General features: G+C 43.3%; 2 protein-coding genes across 4 annotated transcripts in view; one reads left to right on the top strand and one right to left on the bottom strand.

Annotated features, from left to right (window-relative positions):
- LOC116084382 overlaps positions 1-13081 on the bottom strand; it is a 48049-nt gene that overhangs the window by 8697 nt on the left and 26271 nt on the right. The gene's annotated exons all lie outside the window — the stretch shown is intronic.
- Positions 5466-13081, top strand: part of Comtd1 (catechol-O-methyltransferase domain containing 1) — a 39729-nt gene continuing 32113 nt past the window's right edge. For all 3 annotated transcript variants that reach the window (XM_031361353.1, XM_031361352.1, XM_031361349.1), the window contains exon 1: positions 5466-5647. The gene's annotated coding sequence lies outside the window, so the exon portion shown is untranslated. The remainder of the gene's footprint in view (positions 5648-13081) is intronic.

The raw sequence follows: 13081 nt of genomic DNA, 5'->3' as shown, positions 1-13081 counted from the left end.
TCTTCCCCCTCTCCCTCTCCCCTCCCCTCTCTCTCCCTCTGCCTCCTAGTGCTTTTGAATCAGATGTAAACTCTTAGCTACTTCTCTAGCACCCTGCCTGTATGCCTGCTGCCATTCTCTCTCTTGGACAGTGTAGGCATGGATTCACCCTCTGATACTATAAGCAAATACCTAATAAACTATTTCTCCTATATGTTGACTTGGTCCTCTTTACAGCAATAAAAAAGTAATAAACAAACAAAAAGAAAAATAAAGAACTAAGAATCAGACTGACTCACATGTCATGGGTGCTAGGACATCGGCCATCCTTCACATTTTCAGTACAGTTATCCTTTCCTTGCTCAGCATCTCCTCTTCCTTCCTCTAGACGCTAACCACACTTGATAGTGGGTACCATGGCCCCACCAGACCCATCACACTACCCTGTATTCTCAATAGTTAATGACTTGGGGTGAAACATGAGTAACCAGATGAGACAATTGGAGTCCTTTCCCTGGTAACTTTTAACTAGACCCAAAGATGAGCCTAAATGGTGGACATGGATGTGCTTTGGTATCTGAGCCTTTCATGTGAGGAGAGGCTGAGCGGATAAGTTGGCACACACCGTCCCTAAGAGGGAAGAAGGTGTGAGTGCTGGTTGTGTAGGGGCACATATGCTCTCTACACCAAGTCATTCAATCTTCTTTCTGATGTCTCAAATGAAGTAGCAGCCAACAAGAATGGAAGGCTGAAAAAGGAAGTAGAGTTAAGCCTAGGAAAGAAAGAAGTGCAGGCGGTTTGGAGGAGAAAAGGGCAGGAAAGGACTCAAGATTGAGGAAAGGATATGCAGCCAAACTGGTAGACAAATCTGTCCTCTAAGATTGGGAAACAGTGGCTGCTGGAGGTTGGGAAAGAGAGAATCCCCAGTATCTGTTTGGATATTAGGAGGAGATGCCTGGAGTGGAGAGAGGAACAATGTCAGGGCACTGGCATGCCCCAAGCCAAGGAGTTACATACAGTGCAGAAGGCAGAAGGCAAGTGGCGGCCACCCCATAAACAGCTACTACAAGAAACACATAGGGAGAACACGCTCTCACATGAGAACCACAAGCCATCTGCCAAGAATGACATTTCTGACCACATATAGGTAGGGAGAATGGAGGTGGGGAGTTCCACAGACCTCTTCAGTGTCCTTCTAGCAGACTGCTTGAAGAACTCAGGGTCATGTCCCTTCCTTCCCCTGGAGCCTACATACCAGAGGACATGAGACGTCATCATTACACCTTGCTGTGAGGTTATGGAACATGAAAAGGATTGCCATAGCTGCTGGGGTCATCACAGGTTAGAGAGCACAGCTATCTTGAACTGCCAGGCTGTGGGACCTCAGTAGTGTCTCCTTATAAAAATGTCAGGTAGACCTGCCTATGCTCTGGCCCCCTGTGCAGAGCTCTGGCAGATGGGGAGAGGCTATGAGATACCACCACAGACAATCTAGAAAGAGAATGGCCATATCCTTGGCCAGGGATTGGGCATGTCCTAAACATCAGCCAGTGTCCAGCATCTGATGACAGCATAAAGAAGTCAGTCTTATCCATCCATCATGACTACCACTGTCACCATACCTAGAATGGTATGTGACAGGCATGTTGACTGGGTACACATTCAGCAAGTACCGTTTTCATGTTGAGTACCATGAATAGAGCCTGTGATGCTATCTAAGTACTGGAATTTACCTCTTGCTTTAACTGTATTCTCTGCTTTTAAAACAGCCATCAGTTATCCTGGATAATGTTGATTATAATTTTTTGTTTATTTGTTTGTTTGTTTGTTTTTCAAGACAGGGTTTCTCTGTGTAGCCCTGGCTGTCCTGGAACTCACTCTGTAGACCAGGCTGGCCTCGAACTCAGAAATCTATCTGCCTCTGCCTCCCAAATGCTGGGATTAAAGGTGTGTGTAACCACCGCCAGGCGATTATAATTTTTTTTTAAGTTCATCCAAGTAGAAGTAAGGACAGACCTTCTCCTTAGTTCCCCCATGGCCATGGAAACTCCTGCTGTAGCCTATAACCCAGACCATATGTCCAGTGGAAGCAAGACAGCCAAACTGAAGGCAAAGGACTCAGACAAAATCCTTTTCACTATCAGCTCTATATTCCCCATCCTTTGAAAGGACAGACATGGCCAAGTCCTGCCCCAAGTCCTCACTCACTCCTCCCACCCCCATACAGTAAGCCAAGTCCTCACTCACTCCTCCCACCCCCATACAGTAAGCCAAGTCCTCACTCGCCCCTCCACCTTCACACAGTAGGCCAGGAACCAAGAAGAAAATTGTAGAGCTGGGTAGAGGTAAGGGGTTCCTTTTTCCATCTTTTTTTTTTTTCAAGACAGGGTTTCTCGCTGGGCAGTGGTGGCGCATGCCTTTAATCCCAGCACTTGGGAGGCACAGGCAGACAGATTTCTGAGTTCCGAGGCCAGCCTGTTCTACAGAGTGAGTTCCAGGACATCCAGGGCTACACAGAGAAACCTTGTCTCAAAAAAAAAAAAAAAAAAAAAATACAGGGCTTCTCTGTGTAGCCCTGTTTATCCTGGAACACACTCTGTAGACCAGACTGGCCTTGAACTCAGAGATCCACCTGCCTCTGCCTCCCAAGTGCTGGAATTAAAAGCATGTGCCACCACCTTCCAGCAATTCTTTCTGTTTCTGTTCTACTCTTTCTGTCACTTTGCCTTGTTCCCTTCCCCACCCTTGGCCCACTCCCCACCCCCCATAGGCTCTCTCCTCACCATTCCGGGCTTATACAGACACACCAATTCCTACAGCATGAAAAATAACTCTATGGAATAAAGATGTCTGCCCACTGATGAGCACGTTGGCAGACCGCTGTCAGAGATCCCTGGGCTAGGGTTGGGCGGTCTTTCAAAAAAGTTGTTTCTCTCCCCCCCACACCCTGTCCTCCTTCCTTTCTCCCTGTCCCCCAGCTCCCTAACCCCCCTCTTTGCTTACTTATTGGAGGAGTAATAAATATCAGGTCGACAGGCCCTTCTCACAGTTACAAAGCTACCTGTAAGGGAGCTCAATAATTAGCAGTCTTGAAGATGATATATGACTTCCATTACCCTTTGGGACTGAAGACTAAACGAGGACAGAGCTAATTGCCGTGCAAAGCAGTTTGCCATGAATGAGGGAAATGCAGACCCTGTCTCCTGCCAAAAAAAAAAAAAAAGCCCTATTGCTGGTCTGATCTCCAGGCTGGTTTCTGCCGCAGGAGTTCACTCGGTGTCCATAAATCATGGGCTGCTTACAGCTGAGGCTGCCCGGAGTAGTTCGCTGAGTGACAGATCCCAGCCGACCGAATTAGAGCTTCAGCTCACTCCTTTCTTCTCCTGCTCCTCCTCCTTGTCCCACTGACCAGAAAATTAAACCCAGACTCTTCCAAGAAGGCAGTAGAGGCCCACGATAGGTTGGGGGCTGTGGACTTGGGCTGCTCTCCCCATTTTCCATGTCTAGCTATGCCCTCCCCACACACAGCTCTCCTCTCAAACATACTCAGGTCCCTAAAGCCAAAGGACTAAGGGGCCTGCTGGCCCTGCTCCGGAATGCTCCAGGCTGGGCGTTTGTCCTTGGCTTGTCATAGAGACAAATGTGGCCTGTATCTCTCCTTCTCCCCCACCACTCTAGCAGGAACTTCTTTACTCCACTTAAAGGAAAAGGACAGACAACAGCCACATATGTGTCTGCAGTAGACAGACTGCAGGACATCTCCACACCCTTCCCCACCCTCCACCTCCACCCTGGGTAGAGCATACCTCAGGGAAGGCTTTTCTCTCCCTCCTTTACAGCCACGCCTGGGGCATTCCTCAAAGAGCCTTCATTCTGAGGTCCCAGGGTGGGATCCACAGTGGACATGCCAATCTCGGGCCTGCCCCAATCTACCACATAAGCCTGGAGTACCTGTGAAGGTCTCTCCCAGTGAGTAGACACCACCTTCATGCTCAGAGCTAGGCTCCTGGCTTTTCTAATAATGAATTCTTAGTATTGCCAAATTGTATTTGACACTCCATTCAAACCTCAGGCTTTCATAATGCAAGCTGCCTTCTGGCAGGAAGGGTAGCAGAAGCTCTCAAGGCCTATGCAACCTGACAGGTAGGCCCAGAGGGATGTATGATAGGCTGCCAAGTTGACAGGATCTAAAATCAACTAGGAGATAAACCTGTGGGTGTGTCTAAGAGGGCTTTTCTAGATTAGGTTAATGGAGGTGGGCCAATCCACCCTAAATCCACCATTCCTTGGGCCCTCCCAAGTTCATGAAAAGAAGAAATCTGAGCACATGCATCCTTCCCTCTCTCTCTCTCTCTCTCTCTCTCTCTCTCCCTCCCTCCCTCCCTCCCTCCCTCCCTCCCTCCCTCTCTCTCTCTCTCTCTCTCTCTCTCTCTCTCCTTCCTAGATGGGTACAATATGATCAGCTGCTGTAGCCATGACTTGCACATCAGGATGGGCTGTATTCTCAAAGCCAAAATAAACCCTTCCTCCCTTCAACCACTTCGAGTTGGATATTTGGTTACACAAGAAAAGGAAGTCTTACAGGATGGGCCAGTCCACGGGGGCTCCCAGAGAGGAAGGGGAGCTAACTCTTACTGCCAGTTGCTTTCTATAAGCCATGCAATACTGTGCATGTCTTATACCACTGCCTTCCATCAGCCCCACAGGTAGCTGTCACCGCTGCCTCCATTTTGCAGCTGAAGAAACTGAGGCCCACAAGGTTAAATCACCCAAAGTCATGATGTCAGGGACAAAGGCCAAGTTGGGGGCCATGCTCTGATGGGATCCCAAATTCTCTATGCGTACCCCTGAGAATAACAGCTCTGCCCCTTGACCTAATAGCAGGTGACCTGTCACCCCCAACATTATTATTAACGTGGTGCCTTTCCACTCTCAACTGTTGCTAGTCTGGGTGATAAATCACAGGGTCACCTTCTCAAGCATTTGGGTCCCCGTGTCCCCAGCCTCCTCTCCTCCAGCCAGGTAGGGCAGGTCCTAGAAGGGGCCGAGTTCTTGCTTACCTCACCATGTTCAGGCTTGCTGCCTAGGCCTGTTTCTTCCCTCACCCAAGTTCCATTCAGCTCTCAGGTCTCCCTGAAACTCCAGGTCTTTCTTTACCTACCCTCCATGAACCTCAAGCTGGGTCCTACCTTCATTCTATCACACAAACCCTGATTTATTTTCCCAGAATTACCACTTTGTGATAACATGCTTATCTGTCTAATATCCATGTCCCCCATTAGACTGCGAAGGCACCACGAAAGCCACAGCCACTGTATCCGCAGGCCTGCCTTGGAGCTATGCCCAGAGTATGTGATTTATGAGTGAATGAATGAATATATAACATTTCTCACAAATGCAAATATCAACATACATATGTACTCTGGATACCTAATCCCCCACAATCATCACTAAGGAGATAGAATTCCATTCTGGAACAAGCTGAGCTTCCCCCACAGCATCACGGACCACTGATCTTCCCATCAGAGGATCTCAGAAGCCAAGTCAGGAGAGGATACCTGGGGGATGTGAGACATGACAGCAAGGGCTTCTCCAGCCTGCTTCTCATCACCACAGATGGGTGATAAGCCAGATTGCTTCTAGCCCCACATCAGCCATACAACCCACAGTGAGCATTCTTATACAGCCACCATATTTCCCATAAATGGACTGTTAAGGATGTATGAACATAACTGAATGGATCTTGCTTTTTTATTGTTGTTTACATTACTTTGTATGTCTGTGCGTGTACCATAGTATGTATGTGGAGGTCAGAGAACAACTTATGGGAGTATGCTGCCTCCTATCATGAAGGTCCTGGTGATAGACTTCAGGTCATCTGACTTTCTGGCAAGTGCCTTTACCTCCTGGGCCGTCTTGCAAGTCCACTTCTTGGAGATGGGGAAATAGGTCAGTCAGTAGTGTTGGCCTTGAAGGCATGAGAACCTGAGTTAGATCCCAAGCTTAAAAAGACCAGCATGGTAAGGTGTGCTTGTAACCCCAGGGCTAGGAAGATAGACATGAGACAATCTCTGGAGTCTGATGGCAGCCAGCCTAGCCAGATCATCAAGCCCCACACCAGTGGGAGACATTCTGAAGTTAGTCTCTGGCCTCCACAAGCATGCATACACACATGCATGTATACTTGTATACATAGTTATATACACAGTAAAAATGAATACAAACTTTCTCCTATCTTGCAATAGACTTAATACCTATATATATGAAATATATATGTACATATATATGTGTATATATATATATGTTTGTATATGTACATACATATACATAGGTGTTAGAATTTCAACCCAGGAGTAATATATATATACATATATATATATGTATATATATATATATTAGCTGGGTTGAAATTCTAATTCTGGGTTGAAATTCTAATCCCCAAGTCTATGAAACTCATAAAAGAAACTTCACTGAGACCCCACTGCCCTTTAACCATATGAAGTTATAAGGAGATAGCTATACAAGAGAATGGATTCTCATCAGTGGGCATGAGCCTGCCAGCACCTTGACCTTGAACTGTGAGAGATAAAATTTCTGTCATTGATAAGTCCTCCAGTCTATTGGTATTTTGTTACAACAACCTGAGTGGATAGGACACAGTCCTCCTATGCATTGTGGGAAGCTTCACTCCTGTTGCAGAGGCATCTCTGTGTACCACTGTCCACCCTTGGTAAGACAAAGGCAAAGACTGGACCAGGCATTCTGGAGGGGGTCTGAATGATGTCTGCATTTGCTCACTCCCTAGCATAAATAAGTAAAGGATGCCATAATGGGGAAAAGTTACATGTGGAACCTCCTGGTTGTGGTGGCTCCCCTGTAGACTTTAGGAATGTCCACTTTTAAAGCACTAGGCCTTGTTCCTCTGAAACCTGGTTTAAGCCTAACCCATCTCCCATGGAAGACAGCATGAAAGCAGGAGGCCCTGGAACCTATCTCTTAGAGTCATTGCCAAGGAAGGAGAAGAGGAGTCAGGGCCCCAGATCAGCATAGCAAACTCAACAATAAGATTCTTCTGCCCCAACAGAACCTCAAAAGCCAAATGTCTCCCTGGCTGATGGACATAGATTCTGAAAGCAGCCAGTAACTTCATCTGAACAGAAAAAGATGAAAGACCTTGTTCTAGAGGGCAACTACAGACAGCTCTCCAAACTCCAGAGGAATGCATTCAGTCATGCTGAGAGATGGGCAGATGGACTAGGAGATAGATGCATAGACATGTACAAAGACGCACAGAAATGTACAACTGTCAGAAGGTGACAGATGCACAACTGTTGGCGCAGAGACACATTCTCATACCAGCTTCATCCAGCCAGTCCCACCAAACACCTGTCTCCTCTAGATCTGCTAACTGAAAAGCTGGTGATACCTTAGTAGTAAAGACTTGCCTAACTATGAATGTCTTCTTTTTTAACATTACTGTGGCTAAAAGCAAAAAAAGCAAAAGAGATAGCCTTCTACTTCCATAAGGTGGGATTGGATCATCTGCCCCCCCAAACAACTAAGAGAGCAGGTGACATCCTTGAAAAGACCCCCAAGATGCTGAACATCAAGCAACACAAAAGAAATCAGGTGCTGGGTTCTATTCAGTGGTGGAGCATTTGTCCAGCAAGCATGAGGCCCTGGCTTCAATTCCCCTACACCAAAAAAGAGGTGAGGGTACAACAAGGTGAAACAGATCCTGTTCCCAACTTAGGCCTTGGGGAGGTTTGCAGTATATGGTAAAACTACGAAGAATCCCAAACAGGATCAGCTAAGTACAAGGAGTAAAGCTAGGAATCCAAGCCAAGGCATCAGCATCCACAGAAGAGAGCACTGGGGAGGAACTCTGAAGCATTTGGCAAAGTACCATTCAGCTTGTGATTGCTGCCCAAGGCCAGGGGAAAAAATAACTACCATGGGAAAAGAGAAATCAAAATCAATTATGCAATGTGCCACATTTATAAAAAGGAAGGGCTAAAAGCAAATGATTGTCTCAATAGATAAAGGAGAAATACTTGGTGAAATCCAGTGTCTAGTCCCTGATGAAAGTCCTTAACAAACTATAAATAAGAGGAAGTGACCTGCTTTGGAACCTGTTGAACTTTCTACTGACTTCACACTGGAGAATGAAAGATTGCTTTTCTCTTAGGAACAGGAATGGGATAGGAGTGTCCTTTCTTGTATAACCTTTATTTAACATTGTATAAATAGTCCAGTAAGGTTATAGCTAGTCCAGTAAGGCAAGAAAAGGCTTTTTTGTTTTGTTTTGTTTTTCGAGACAGGGTTTCTCTGTATAGCTCTGACTGTCCTGGAATTCACTCTGTAGACCAAGCTGGCCTCGAACTCAGAAATCCGCCTGCCTCTGCCTCCCAAGTGCTAAGATTAAATGCTTGTGCCACCACCACCCAGCAAGAAAAGGATTTTTAAGGTATCTAGTTTGCATAGGCCATAAACTTCCATAATAACTTTTATAATATATGAACAAAACATGGGAGAATCTAGGACGCCATATGCCTTAGTCAGTGTTCTATTGCTGTGAAGAAACACATAACCATGGTGACTCTTATGAAAGAAATCATTTAATTGGGACTGGCTTACAGTTTCAGAGATTTAGTCCATTATCATCATGGCAGGCAGCATGGTAGTATGCAAGCAGACATGGTGCTGGAGAAGTTTAGAGTTCTAAGTCCTAATATGCAGGCAGCAGGAAGAGAGAGACACTGGGCCTGGCTTAGGCTCTTTAGACTTCAAAGCCCACCCCCAATGACGTGATTTTTCCTCCAAGGCCACACCTCCTAATCCCTGTCAAGTAGCTCCCTAATAATCAAGCATTCAAATGTATGAATATTCATATTTAAATATATAAATAAGAATGGGGGCCATTCTTTTTCAAACCACCACACCTTCAAAATGCCTAGCCCTCAGATTACAGATATAGAAGGAGAAATAGTATAGCAAAGGTATAGAGAATATTTTCAATAAAATCATAGCAGGAAATCTCCCAGACTAGAAAGGAGATAATCTATCCATCAACAAGAGGCCTACAGAACACCAAATAGACAGGACCAGAAAAGAAACTTCCTTAAAACATAATGTAGTTATAACATTTAAATAAAGAAAGGGTATTGAGGGGCTGGAGAGATGGCTTAGCGGTTAAGAGCACTAACTGCTCTTCCGAAGGTCCTAAGTTCAAATCCCAGCAACCACATGATGGCTTACAACCATCCATAATGAGATCTGATGCCCTCTTCTGGTGTATCTAAAGACAGTTATAGTGTACTTAGATATAATAATAAATAAGTCTTTTTTTTTTAAAAAAAAAAAAAGGGTATTGAAAGCTGCAAGAGGAGAAGGTCCAGTCACAAACACAGACCTATCATAGTTAACACCTGATTATTCAAGAGAAAAGTTTAACTTCCTAAGGGCCTGGAGAGATATAGTCTAAGTTCTGAAAGAATAAAAATGTCAAACCAGACTATAACATACAACAAAACTATCTAAAATTGAAGGTAAAATAAATACTACCTGTTAAATAAAATTAAAACAAACAACCTAAAAACATCCACAGTTGGAGGACCAGCTCTACAGAGGATACGGGAAGGTACACTTCAGTGTGTAGTAGATAGATACACCCAAGAGATCACAGGAAACAAACAAATCCAGAACAAGTCATCAAAGGAAGCCAGAAACAAAATAACAACAACAACAAAAGTGGCTGAAGCAATGGCTTAAATGCACCTTCTGCTCTTGCTTACAGAGGACCCAGGTTCAGCTCCCAGAACCCACATTGGCTCTACATCTACAGAACACTGAAACCCAAATATTCTTAAGAAAAGAATACACGTGATAAGAATTCGTATTCTTATCAGCAGCCCGTGGAACTTTCTCCAAAACTGACCCCATATTAGGATCTACAGTATGACTCAACAAATATATGAAAAGGGAAATAACAACCTACCTCCTATCTGACCACAAGAAAATAAAGCTATATATACCAACAGCAATGGAAACTACACAAGCTACACAACTCATGGAGACCAAACAACATACTAGTGAACAGTAAGTGGAGAAAGGAAGAAATCGAGAAGAACTTTAAATTCCTAGGATTGAGTAAAAATGAAAATACAACATTCCAAATCTACTAGACAAAATGAAGGCAATAGTAAGTTGGAAATATGTAGTGCTAAGTGCCTACATACATTTTTTGAGATTTAAAATTAATAGTTTAATGATGCATCTGAAAGCCTTGGGGGAAAAAAAAAAACAGGAACAAACAACATTCCCCCAACATTAGATGTGAAGAAATAATCAAAATGGGACTTGAAACTAATTAAACAAAACTTTGTATCGCTTCACAGCCATAGAAACCCAAACTAAGACACAAACATTAACCTAAATAACCAAAAGAAATAAGAGTTAGGACCCAAATTAATAAAATTAGAGATAAAAAATGAGACATTACAGAAAATATTTAAGGAAATTCTGAGAATCGTAAGATCATACTTTAGATAGTTGTATTTCATCAAACTGGAAAATCTAAAAGAAATGGATGAATTTCTAGATGTATATGGCCTATCAAAGTAAATATGAAGTAAATAATTTAAACAGACCCATAACAACCAATAAGATAAAAACAGTAACTAAAAATCCCCCATCTAAAAACTTTCCAGGGCCAGGTGGATTTTGTGAAGAATTCTATCAGACCTTCAAAGAATAACTAACATACATAATTATTCTATAAAATAGAAAAAGGAAAGAGCAATTCCAAAATCTTTAACAAATATTTAATTTTTTTTAAGTGTATGAGAATTTTGCCCATATGTACATCTGTGTATCATGTGTATGCCTAATGCCTCTAAAAGCCAAAAGAGGATGTAGAATCTCTTAGAACTGGAATTGCAGATAGTTGTGAGCCACCATATAGGTGCTGGGAACCAAAGCTGGGTCCTTTGCAAGAGTAGCAAGTGCTCTTAACTGTTGAACCATCTCTCCTGTCCCACTTCCAAATTCCTTTTATGAAGTTAGTTTGAATAAGATATCTCCCATAGTCTCATGTATTGGAATACTTGGTCCCCACTTGATAGCACTATTTGGATAGGTTTAGGAAATAATGCCCAATAGAGGAAGTATGTTACTGGGATGGATGGGCTTTGGGAGTTAAAAAATCCATGCTGTCTTAGTTAAGGTTTCTATTGTTATGAAGAGACACCGTGACCAAAGAACAACATTTAATTGGGGCTGGCTTACAGGTTCAGTTCATTATCACCATGGCAGGAAGCATGGCAGCCTCTGGGCAGTCACGGAGTTGGAGAAGGAGCTGAGAGTTCTGCATCTTGATCTGACTGCATCCAAGAGAAAGAAGATTGACTTTTAGAAAGCCACATGGCCTAATAGTGCCACTTCCCATAGGCCAAGCATATTCAAACTACCACACAATGCTGTTTTTGTTCACCCTCTTTACTGTGATTCAATGTGTAAGCTCTCAATTTTTGCTCTGGCTGCAACAACTACCACCAGCTACCCTTCCTGGGCCATCATGGACTCTCGTCCTCCTCAGACTATAAACTGTGCCGATCCTGCGGATTTCACGGAGGGGTCTCAACCGACGCTTGAGACAGCAACTCGGCTCACCAGGGGTCTGGAGCCAGCTCAGAGATTTAAGCCGGAACCAGTAGCCCAACATTCAAAAGGGGCTGTGGCTTTGATCCGCCTCCCTGCCCTGAAGTCCTAGCTTTGATATGTCCGTTTCCCCGCTCTCACCTATCTGCTAAAAGATTTGACTTTGTTGCCTCAAGTATATATATTCCGTTTCTCTAAGTAAAGATTACACCTCGATAAGCACTTTTCCTGGTGTCGCTTCTTTGTCCTCCCTACCCGCTTATTTTACAGAATCTCGAGTTCCCCTGTTCGTGAATCACCCACGGAATGAAGTGAAGCTGCGGGTCGGTTTCCTTCAATAAACCAAACAAACCTTTTCTTCTATAAGTTGCCTTGATCATATTACATCATCACAGCAAGAGAAACATACCTAATATATTGGTATATACTGCCACCAAAACAAGATAAAACAAAAAAAGAAAATGTTAGGGCCAATCTCCCTGATGAACATAGAGGCAAAAATCCTTAATAAAAATACTTGTAAACTAAATCAAAGAACACATCAAAAAAATCATCCAGATTCATCCTAAAGAGTCACAGATGATTCAACATACATAAACTAATAATGTAATCCACCACATAAAAAGATCTAAGGTCAGAAACCATATGATCATCTCATTAGATGCCAAGAAGGCCTTTGATAAAACCCAGCATCTCTTCACGATAAAGAGTCCTGGAGAATTTAGTGATACAGGAGACATATCTCAACATAACAAAGGTAAAACACAAGTCCACAGCCAGCACCATGCTAACAAACAAACAAACAAAACAGAATTCCCATCAGAATCAGGAACAAGATAAAGACACTCATACCCTCTACTGTTTGGTATAGCACTGGAAGTCTTAGCAGTAAGACCAGAAAAGGAGATAAGGCAATATAAATAAGAAAAGAACAAAGTCCAAGTATCATTATTTATAGATATGATGGAAACATTAAAGATTCCACAAAAATCAAAAACCCTACAGCTGATAAACACATTCAGCAAAATAATAGGATACAAAATTAACACATAAAAGTCAAGTCTTTCTATACACCGCTAACAAACACACTGAGAAAGAAATTAGGGAAACAGTTTCATTCTCAATAGTTTCCAAAAAAAACTTCTTGCAATAAATATAACAAAAGAAGTGAAAGACTTATACAGTGAAAGGCTTAAGATACTGAAGAAACAAACTCAGGGTTAGGGTTACCAGAAGAAAGATCTCCCATTCTCAGGGATTGGTAGGATTAACATTGTAAAAATGGCCATCCTACCAAAGGCTATATTAACATTGTAAAAATGGCCATTGTACTGGCTGGGTTTGTGTGTCAACTTGACACAGGCTGGAGTTATCATAGAGAAGGGAGCTTCAGTTGCAGAAGTGCCTCCATGAGATCCAGCTGTGGGGCATTTTCTCAATTAGT

This window comes from Mastomys coucha, unplaced genomic scaffold (genome assembly GCF_008632895.1).
Source record: "Mastomys coucha isolate ucsf_1 unplaced genomic scaffold, UCSF_Mcou_1 pScaffold9, whole genome shotgun sequence".
NCBI lineage: Eukaryota > Metazoa > Chordata > Mammalia > Rodentia > Muridae > Mastomys > Mastomys coucha.
The sequence above is the reverse complement of the archived record's forward strand: the minus strand, read 5'-3'. Positions and strand labels throughout refer to the sequence as shown.